The sequence below is a fragment of the Tenrec ecaudatus genome, chromosome 6 (assembly GCF_050624435.1).
Source record: "Tenrec ecaudatus isolate mTenEca1 chromosome 6, mTenEca1.hap1, whole genome shotgun sequence".
NCBI lineage: Eukaryota > Metazoa > Chordata > Mammalia > Afrosoricida > Tenrecidae > Tenrec > Tenrec ecaudatus.
In genome coordinates, this window is record NC_134535.1 from 86,749,925 (window position 1) to 86,753,859 (window position 3,935).

At 45.8% G+C, this 3,935-nt stretch overlaps 1 non-coding gene across 1 annotated transcript; it reads left to right on the forward strand.

Annotated features, from left to right (window-relative positions):
* The first annotated feature begins 1,458 nt into the window (after positions 1–1,458).
* LOC142452027 (U6 spliceosomal RNA) lies at positions 1,459–1,565 on the forward strand. Its single transcript, XR_012785093.1, has one exon. It is a non-coding gene; the product is annotated as a U6 spliceosomal RNA (small nuclear RNA).
* Positions 1,566–3,935: the final 2,370 nt, after the last annotated feature.

Genomic DNA, 3,935 nt, shown 5'->3' on the forward strand with positions numbered 1-3,935 from the left:
TGTCAGGTTGCCAAGTATAGGAGAAATGACTTTTTCTCAAAGTAAGAGAAATAATTTACTTGTTATCCTGGAGCAGGCACAATGAGGAAGGGAGGAAATAAATGTTGGACCTGGTGGTCTTTGTCTGTGATCATGCTGGGTTTTTTAACCCCAAAATTCAAGAAAGGATTATATTTCTTGTTGATACCAATGAAGGGCTACATGATGTGTTCTAAGGAGTCAAGATGAGTCAGCCTTCAGTGTCTCAGGAGTCTGGATACAAAGGGAAGCAAAAGAAAAACCACAGGGCTTTGAAGAAGTTGCAGGGCATGCTGGGATCTTCTCAGGTCTTGCAGTCGGTATTGGGGCCAGATTCCATCAGATGTCTGAGAGATATAGGCACTCCCTTCAGACATCTGCATCATATGTATAATCACCACTAAGGTTCCCTTCAGCAATTACCTTTTTAAAGATACTAAGAAAAGGTAAGAGTGGTTTGTTTGTTTTGTCATTCACTGTGGACTCGTCTGGACCCTATAGGACAGGGTAGAACTGCCCCTGTGGGTTTCCGAGACGTAACTCTGGGAGAGAAGTCCACGTCTTTCTCCTGAGGAGAGACTGGTGGTTTCAAACTGCTCAACACGTAGCCACTACACCACCAGGGCCGGCTGCAAAGCCCTGTTCATTTATGAGTATATTTAAGATTAAATACTTACTTTGTCTCCTGCTATAGGAAAGGGCCTTGTCTACTGGTTTCAATCAATTCCAGGCATACTTTTTGCTCCACAAGTTAACATCTCTGAAATGGACCATGTCTTTAAAGCCATGGAAGCATGGTAATTCCTCCTGGACAAGCAGCCTTCTAGCATATTTGTCAGTGCTTGCAACTGCCTGAAGGGAGTCATTATTCCAGGTGGCATGGTTGGAAAGCTATCATCCCTTAACATTTCAGTTATTCCGTCACTTGAGGATTATTTTTTTTAATTGAGGGAATGTTGGTCTTGGTTGTTGTCTGAACATCTTCAGGTAAGATGAAAGAAATGTGGGCACCAAAATTGCAGGATAGGTGTTGTGGCCAAGAAAACCCAGCAACAATAGTGGAACACTCTCGAGCAGTGCTGTTTCTCTGACACACGGTGGGCCAGAGAGCTGCACCATGGTGGAGACCAACAACTCTGAGGCCAGAAATGAGGCAGGAGTGTCAAGTTGATGTGAAGAAAGTCTAAGGACAGCAGAATGACCTTCTGGTATACTTGTACATACAGCTGTGGGATTGTTTTTCAAATATATTTCTAAAGAAGTCTTGAAGATCACTTTAAAGAACAAAAATTGTAAATAAGCAATAAGAAACAGCGTGATGGCTGACTATCCTTTTGCTTTCTTCACGATCTCCAAAACAGTGCTGAACACCCACCCACGGGTGCCTTAACATTACTATGATGAAGTAGATCTTTCAGAGGACCACAAAAAGAAAGAGTAGTGCTCGCTTCGGCAGCACATATACTAAAATTGGAACGATACAGAGAAGATTAGCATGGCCCCTGTGCAAGGATGACACGCAAATTCGTGAAGCGTTCCATATTTTAAGAAAAAGAAAGCGTAGGTGGGGAGGGAAGGAAAAATAGGAGCTGATACCAAGGGCTCAAATAAAAGTAAATGTTTATAAAATAATGGTGGCAGCATATGTGCAAACATGCTTGATAAAACTGATGTATGGATTGTTATAAGAGCTGTAAGAGCCCCCCAATAAAATGATCTTTTTTGAAAAAAAATGAAAAAGTAATGCCAACTCTCAGATTATTCATAATCCGAAAGGGGGTCAGAGATGCAAACACATGGAGAACAATGAAATTTAGGCCAAGTACGGTAACGTTCTCCCAAAGAGGTGCCAACAGAAAGATTTTTAAGCCTAAGAAAGGACCGGTTTGCACCAGGAAAGGTTCCAGGGAGGAGGCAGCATTTGAGAAGGGCTTTGAGGAATGGGTAGGAGTCCACCTGGTGGAGGAGTAGGCAAAGTAAACAAGCAAACAACCAAGTGCAGGAAAGTGGGGGTTTCTAGGGAGTCTGGAGTTGCTTCCTCCTTTTGCCTCCAGAGGTCCCTTTAGGAATGTAAGGAGAGCTATAAACGCTCTTCCTAGAAATAAAGCAAAGTCATCACCACTACAAGGTGGCGCAGTATATCTGGGGATTGCTCCAGGAAGAGAAGAGAAGAGCAGCCTGGCCACAAAGCCCAAGAAGCCGTGGTGACGGAGCAGCATGCCCTAGAGAAAAGGCACTGAAGATCCAGGGAGGATGCACCCAGACCACTTGCGCAGTAGCTGAGATACTTTTGGGAGTCATTCCCCTCTGACTTGGAGAATATGGGTTCCCGAACTGGTGGGATGGTGACTAGAAACCAAGGTTGGGGGGTGGAGACTGGGGGGGAGGGAGCCAGGGAGGAGGATATATGTAAATGACAAGGAAAAGACGCAAGGCCATATGAGGGGAGGCCTTGACTCTACTCACACCACAGATGTCATACTTTCTTCAGGAAATACTGGCCACGTGGTCAAGACTCTGAGAATGAATGTGTGCTCAGAGCTCTGGTTGAGGACGATGAATCAGGATCATAGGGAGGGAGAAAATAGTGGCGATCATTTAGGAGTTTATTGCCATTGATTTTGGGGTTCGTCACAAAACACTCTCTCACTCACTGCCATCAAGTCCACTAGTGACCCTGCAGGGCAGCGTAGGACTGCCCCTGTGGTTTCCAAGACTGTCAGTCTTTAAGAGAGTGGAAAGCCTTACCTTTCTACCATGGAGTAGCTGGTGGTTTCAAACTGCTAATCTTCCAGTTGGGAGCCTGATACTATGCCATTGGGTACCTCAAATACATCCTCTTTGTTTGGTTTCACACACACACACACACACACACACACACACACACACACACACCACCCCACCCCACCCCTCTGCCACCATCTGGCAGGAAGCCAGGCTGTTGCTCAGCCTTTGGTAGAGCTTGCTTAATGGAAAGCCGTAAATTCACTTTGAGACCCCTTTGTAATGTTCCTATTCCTCACTAGGTGGCACTATTACAACGGTATTTACAGAGCAAGACTCCTCTAAGTACAGTGCTTCCAAGCAGAAAAACTGTTTTTCTGAGAGAATTCGCCTTCTGAGAGGAATCTAATCTAGAAGGGGTGCCAGGGAAATGGCATTGGGAATGAAGGAAGTCAAACCTACTCTTGCCCTTCCAGATGAACTTCTGATTGTAACAAAGCATCCTGGCTAAATGCCTTTTCAAGACGTGAGTGGTTTTCTAGCTTGGAAGAAGTATAGGCATACGTACAGTGGGGGAAGAACTGCCCCCTTAGTTCTGGGAAAAAGTCAATCCCAGACCATCCCAGTTATCCTGCCACCATACGGAATTGACTTAGAGTGACTACTCCTCTAAGAGCAGATCTGCTGGCGTAGTGGATTAGGCATTGGGCTTCTAACTGTGTTTGAACCCACCAGCTGCTCCTGGAGAGGGGGCAGGGAGGAGAAGAGGTTTTCTGCTCCTGTAAAGTATTAGTTTTAGAAACCGAAAGGGGCAGTCCTACCCTATCCTATTGTAGGCTTGCTATGAGTCAGTGAGGCTAAACTTGTACCGTATTTCTTTAAAGCGGTGTCAAACACAGAGAGAGTGACTTAGAGAGCCCAGGGAGACACGGAACTGGAAGAGTGGTCGTCATTAGTAACCCTGAGACGTAGGCACAGTCTCACGGTGGGTCCAGAAGTAGAGAGGCAGCCCCGTGTGCGGAGGGACTATCTTCTCATACTGGAGACCAGCGCTGCTCTGGCAAAGATGGAATCAGTGGCAGTCAGGCATCTTACACATCACGGGTGTCAGTAGGATGTATGTTGAGCAGGTGGTTAGGAAACAGACTGATGTGACGATTGCAATTCGTGGGGAAATGGAAGACCCTGGAGGC